The sequence below is a fragment of the Falco rusticolus genome, chromosome 13, assembly GCF_015220075.1.
Source record: "Falco rusticolus isolate bFalRus1 chromosome 13, bFalRus1.pri, whole genome shotgun sequence".
Taxonomy (NCBI): domain Eukaryota; kingdom Metazoa; phylum Chordata; class Aves; order Falconiformes; family Falconidae; genus Falco; species Falco rusticolus.
Window position 1 is genome coordinate 7,736,032 of NC_051199.1, and position 7,323 is coordinate 7,743,354.

Consider the following 7,323-nt stretch of genomic DNA (forward strand, 5'->3'; position numbering starts at 1 on the left):
CCAATGGACAAAGCTGATGATGAATTCCAAAAGAAATTTGGTATACTGGATTTATTAATTCCTTAATTCTCCTGAGCACTTATTCAATGATCTTTATCTACAGGCTTCAAGGAAGCAGGTAAAAATCATTAGCCTTTGTAAAATCAGAAAAACTTTGTGAGTGATATGGTTTGGTCAAGGTCATGAAATAAGCCACTAGTCAGAGCAAGTTGGCCAGTATAACCCTTTATGTTATCCAGTAAAGCATGCTTCTTCCTGGGCTAACTTTAATGCAGATTGGAAACCTGAACCCTGTTTAAGTGCTTTGTCATTGCCTTAACACTGCCATTAAGGCTGCCTAAGTTTTCCCTTCAAAGATTTTTTTCAGGATCTGAATTCCCACATGAGCTATGCATTAATATCTGTAACTGTAATCTATAACTTAATTGTATTTATTCTGTGATAAAGTTTTGTAATTCCAACTGCCACTTCTTATCTTCATCAGATAAAGGCTGCATTACTCAGACATTGAACTGGAATACTGATTGATGTTTTTTGAATTAAAAGTATCTGTAGAAAGCAGTGTGAGTTTTTTTTCTTTGATGCTTCTATGAGAAGCACAATTCAATTAAGAAAATGTGTATCTCCTTCAGCTTGTTCAGGTCTGACCATAAAAGCTGAAATATCATTTTAATGGAGGGTCTCATCCATTAGAATAACATTTTAAAGAATCAATTTTGTCAAACAGAGATAGTCCTTTTACCTCATCTGGACAATACTTTATAGGGATACTTCCAAATATCTTAGACCTTGTTTTCACAAGCCTCATACATGGTATAGTTTGGTGATGGAAAGATTTGCTTAAAGTTCTAGAATCCAGATGAACAGAAAAAGTGATATGAACTGTTGCAATTAGTGCACAATTTTGAATTCACTATAGTCATTTAGAAAAAGATTAAAACCATTCTTGTGATAATTTTAAGGACCTAAGGCCACGGTCCCAGAAGGACTGTAAATTAGGTCCAGATATATTGATAAAACCCCACAATAATATTCTGCCTGTTTTCTTTCACTATGTTGCTACCAGTGCAGAGCAGTTACAGAACAGTTATCCTAGTCCTATGAAAATTCCTAGATATGTATCTATTTCCTGAATGCTTTCTTTTTGCCATAAATCAGTTTTACCACTTCAGCTAGAAAAAATTACTAGCTCTGTAGCCCAGAAGCAAGATCTTCTAGGTAACTGAATGCTATCATCCTGTGTTGTTGCATATTTCTTAAAACACAGGCATAAGTCTCTATTTCCTGTAGATTAAAGGATGCTCTGTGTTGTAAATCTCATAAATTTATTCCTCTCACAGTGCTGTATGGTTATTCTTTTTTGCTTGCATCTCCAAGTCCACAACAGCACTCCTGCTGTGGGAAAGGCTCTGACTTCATTCTACCATATCCTATTTGAGAAATGAAGCAAAGGTTTAATTCTCTAATGCATCCTGGAACTTATTAGAAAATAATCTGTTGTAGTAACAGTGGTGTTTGGAAGTCTGTCTGTCCTTGTGGTGAATTTCTCATTTTAAGTTGGCATTTGATAGAAATATCATTTAAGATGGAAATATATAATCATCTTAAAAAAATGGAATTTGAAAAATGCAAATATTGTCTAATGCAGGTAAATTAGTTGGTAGACTCTGTGTTACTAAAATGCAAATGCAACATACTTGACACTGTAAGATGGTCTTTAAGCATGTTTATAATAAGTTAATCTAAGAATCATTAGTGGCGAGCCAAGCAATATAATTCAGGACACAATGCTGAAGTTAAGAATTCTCCCAGACATCTGACAGGATAGGTTCTTCATAGCAGTGATACCTATGGTTTCAGGAACTGGATGCACATACATGCAAAGCAGGGAGAAGGATCATTTGTATTTGATTTATTGATGTTGCCACTGGATGTCTGAATTGAAATAGGGAATTGATAAATATAATAATTTCAGTTTTTGATAAGTACATTTATATAGAAGATACAAATGAAAATAAAATGTCTTAAAATGTGTAGTTTAGAAGAAAAGTTATAGATGTAGATATAGATAAATAAATAAATAAATAAATATATAAAATATACAACAGAATGGAAGACTGTCTTTCACTAGAAGCATGAGAGAAAAGAGAAAAAGAATTGAACGAAAAGATATCCAAATTGAAAAACAGGACTAAATAGAATCTCAGGTTAGGAAAAGATTCCCCAGAAGTTCAGTCTCATGAGCATGATGAGACATATGTGAAAAGCAAGTCAAAACAAATTGATAGAAGAGTTACTTTTAAGAGAGAATTTGAAAGTTACTTTTCCAAATTGCAATTAAAAGCTTCCTACAAATGGCAAAAACCATGCCAGTGAGTTTTTTCATATACTAACTGGGTTTAATCTGGAACGAAGGAGAGAAGGACGGAAGGAAGGAAGGAAGGAAAAAGGAAATAAAGAAGGAAAAAGAAAGAAAGAGTCCTTATTGATGGATATAAAAGTATATTTTTATCTGTAATGCACTATATAATTAGTAAAACAGCTTGCCTAGAATGTTGCCAAAAAGAACTTAAGGAAGCTGAATAAATAAGGCAGAAGAACCATGTTATGTCTGTCTTGCTAAAACCATGTAGTGTAAGTGCAAAATAAAAGTAACCCCTCTGGTCTCTAGAGATTTTTTTTTCCCCACTTGCCCCTTTCAGACTGTATTTGAAGTGATAGTTATTAGTTATTTGGCTTAATTTTGAGTGTATGGGAATTTCCAGATCATCTGAGGTTTGAGCAGAGAAAAAAACCAATATGGAAACAAGTATTTCCTTTTTATGAACATAGACACAGACTGTCAGGTGTGTGAAAGCAGTGGAAGTGAAGCATCAGCTTTGCCCCCTGTGATAGCAACAGTGAAAAAAGAGCTTGAGCTGGGAAGTATTTCTTCAGTACCATTAGGCTCCTTATAAGGAGTCTCCCTTCCTGACTGACAGTGGGAAAACAAAGTCCCAGATACCTCGGTAGTTTCTTCTAACTTGCAAAAATAAACAGAAGTCTTTGTAGTAAACTATATATCTGCTGGAATGATGTTTATCATTGCCTTTGTGGCTAGTAAAAGACAACCCTGTCAGGGAAAAGAAAGTGTATTGGTGATCAGGATATTGTGCTCCATTGCTTCCCAGTTCAAAGACAAACTTGCTGGGGAGAAGACTGCTGCCTAAATTAGCTTTGTTATTAAGAAATTACAACTAACGGGCACTTAAAGGTAGAAAAAAGGTCTGTTAGAACAATATTCAGCATGAGACAGGAGAAAATAATCCCTTTTCCTCCTTGTAACTAACATACCTACATCTTCAGCCAGCAGTCCTAAGTATTCAAATAACACCATGGTGTAACAGTGATGGTGGCAAAGTACAACATGATGTGGAAGGTCTATGAGCCCTACTAATGGACAGTTGTAAAACTGCTTTATTCCTGCCATTCACTGGAGGATGCTTGTTCTCTTTGAAGGCTGATTTGCTATCTCTGTTCAACACCATATCCTTCACTTGTGAGTAAAGGTTATATTACAGCGTGGCAATCAGAGATATCTAAAGTTTCAAAGAAGACATCATATCTTTGTTATAACCTTTTATATATGCCTATTAAATGAGCACTCTTTAGACTGAGTCTCTAATGGGATGCTTTGAAAGTTCAGGTTTGTCAAAAGCAGCCCAAAACTGTTCCCCTTAGCCCCATTAACACATCTTTCACTAGCATCTGACCACGCAGGCTGCTGAGTAACCTGCCTTTTATCTAGCCAGCACATCTACATAACTGTTTGCTTTCTGTCAGTGCATAGCATTGTGTTTAAAGTTTTCGTATCAAGGTAGAGATCTCAGTGCCTTGCAGAATCCCATTTTGCAATGCAGACAGTAGATTGAATTTAGATATCTGATTACAACAAGTAAAAATATTTGCATTCATCTTAAACATGGAAAAACCTACTTTTGAAATCTTTGGTGCAAGTCCAGGTAGTTTTGCTATTCTTTCAAGGAAAACAAATAATGAAAAAAGTTTTATTTCAGCAAATACTTTCATTGCAAAGAGATCAAATTATCAGCAAATAAGCACCGAAATGACGCATGGTATAGCTTTACAAGGCTGAATCTTCTAAAAATAAGGAGGACTTGTACCAGAAAGGAAAGGGATATGAGTAAAGGGAAATCTTGCTTTGCTCAGACTGTTTCATGAACACTTTTTTTTGTCCTCTGGAATGCACATGTTGCATAGTGTGCTCCAGAAAAGTTGTAGCAGGAAGAACTTTACTTCACAAAGAAATACTAAAAAAATGCCCTTTTCTGTGCATACCTGTTACCTTTATTTTTTCTCTTGACTTACGCAGACTTTTAGGGGGAGGAATTGCAAGGCAAGATATGAAGTCTGCCATCCTGTATTCAGGCACATGATCCAGTGTCTTGAGGTTTTATGCTTCAGAAATGAACTGTAGTAAACCTTTTGTGTGCTCTGTTATTGAAAGCTGTATTTATTTTGCTGTTGGTGATTTTGTTATGGTGGGGCTTTTTTTATTTTCATTGTGTAGGGGGGACTTAAAAGAAGAATAATGTTATTTGTTTTAATTAGAGGTGTACTCTACATTTGCCTCCACTTCACTAAGATTTAGGCATTCCTGCTTCATCTTTAGTCTGATGAAAGAATCTGATTAATCCACACTGATTTGGTTTTTTTGTACTGAAAACCATTCACTTTAGGGGAATACGTGACTGAGAAGGCAACATGATGTTCCTGAAGTTACAAAAGCTGGAGTGGGAAGTGCTGCATGACACTAGGCCAGCTTTTCAAAGCATTTGTGTGGCTGAAGAGGGAAAAAGGCTCTTCTAAAAAAATCCACATGATGCTCAAGCATGTTAAGTACTTGTTACCTGTTAATTTTAACAAACAGTTCAGCACCTTGTAAGGTTTTTGAGTGACCTTCAGCAGTTTAAGTGCCTATCTGTTTCTTTGGTCAGCAAAATACATTTGGAAATAAGTAAAAAATATATGCTATCATGCTGGAAGCAGAAACTGAATTTTGTATAATGTGGTACTTCAAATGTCTATAAGGCAGACTTGTTGTGTAAGAAAAATACATTATAAAGGATTGCACATATGTTGCAAAAAAATTCTCTGAAATAATCCTTCATATGTTTTTGGGAAACATTTGCCTTGTGTTCCCTTCCACAAAAGATGACAAGGAAAGTTTCTAATGGAAATTTGGAGTTTTTTGGTCCTTAAGGAGCTGGCACCAGACTGTTTGGAGACTGTTTTGCTATGGAACTCTGATGTTTGACTTATTTTATGTTTTGCTTGATAGGGAATGAGTCATCTGTTTCTGCATCATTTAGGACAGTGTGAAACCTAGTTTGCAGTACTTGTTTGTCTAGCTCCTAAGTCAGCCCCCGTGTCTGAGATTCGTCGAAGATGATCTCATATGAAGTTGGTATGATGTTTTACTGCTGCAGAGCATTGTGAAAGTCTGTTACGTGCTTTCTGCTGTTTGTTAGCTGTAATAGGTCTAAAACTCACAAGTAATTCTTTCAGAATTATTTCAGAGTAATCTGTGAGCAGCTCTTAGGAACTGAGAAAGCATCTGTATTTATATTTGAAATAATGGAACATGTGTGTTGGAATAAAGCAGTAGTGATGACTAGTTTTCCAGCCAGTGGCATTTAGACCACATATTGCCCTTAAGGATTGTCCTGAGTTACAGTCTCTGATGAACAGTGGTATCAGTGATAAAGAGGGGAGGACTGACTGCATTATAGTGAACTACATTGTTGTACCTAAAAATGAGTGTTTGGAGGAGCTGCTTGGTAGTGTGTTTAAGCAAGTTCTTTGCTGTGTTGTTGTAACATGTATAAAATGGCACTTTTCTCTACTTTTCCTCTCCAAAAATAAACTTGAAAATGTCAGCATCAAGAATGGCAGCATGTTTTTTGACAGGATGAGGGAAAGATCACACAGTCATTTCAGAGAAGTACTAGTGAAATGTGTTAACTTCTGCATGCCCTTAACATGCCCAGCTGGAGAGAAGTGTTGGAAATTGTAATGGTTATGGATAATAAGCGTCAGTGTCTTGGTAAGAAAAAATAAACTGAATCATGCTGATTTAGAATTAGAGAAGGGGATCAATGAACTCCTGTGAGTTTTGTTGCACTTGACTGAATGTTAAATTTCAGTGAGCTCACCCCATATGCTATGGTTCTGAGCCCTAACAAATTATAATGGTGATTGCATTGCATTATAAATATATCCTTTTTGTAGTAAATGCACTGACTATCACTTGTGAAAAATTCAGTGGAAATATCAGGACAGAGAGAGACCTTTCAGTTTAAGTGTAACTTCAAATTCCAGTACAATTTTGCATTAGCTCTTTCTTCACCTTTTCTTGTATTTCAACTCTGCACTTTTGTACTGTTGCTCTGTGTAGCTAAGACGGGAGTGGAAAGAAAGGCCAGCCAAACAGTTATAGGAAAGCTCTTAAAGTGATTCCTCAATGTTGATAAAAGCATTTTTAAGAACTGCACATCTTTATAGTTTACTGCTGATAATCATGCTCTGTATATTTCTGCACATGCACAAACAAGTTCTAAATGTTAGCTGCTCTGTAAAGCTTATGCACCCATAACTAAACGCTCATGCTTCTGCTCTAATCCTGAACTGTCAAATAGCTGAACATCTAAATAAAATATTTAAAATTTGAAATGTTCTTGTCACAATATTGACTTTTTAATTTGCTCAGCATTAGAACACTGTTGTACCATGAGATAAATGGTGTCTTGTTACATAAATAACTGTAGAGTCTATAGCCACAGACCATTTCTTATCCTTCTTTCCTCCCTTCCTTTAATAAGAATGTGACCCTTGAAAAAGAGAAATTTTTTTTGCCTCCATGGTATAGAAACTTAATCTTCAGGAAGTTCGATTGAAGGGACTGGTGAAGAACTGAAATGCTGTTCTGCTTAAGTGTTCAGTGTGGATACTTAGTATAGCTATTAATATAGAGAAAGTGCTTGCCCTGGTAATAAAACACAGGGTAGTGAAGGGACTCTACTTTTATGCCCCCTTCTGCTAGACAGAAGTAAATTACTTAAATAAACATCTGCTCGGAGGTTAAAAAAACCTCTTTAAACTAGAAATAGCAGTACCACATCGGTAGTATTCCAAGACAAATGTGTTACTAAGAGGATGAAAGGATGAATAACCATGAATCTGTTATGCAATTACAGACGAGACTGTCAAAAAACCCTGCAAAACAATATGATACATACTGGGAAGTTTTATTAATGTTGTACT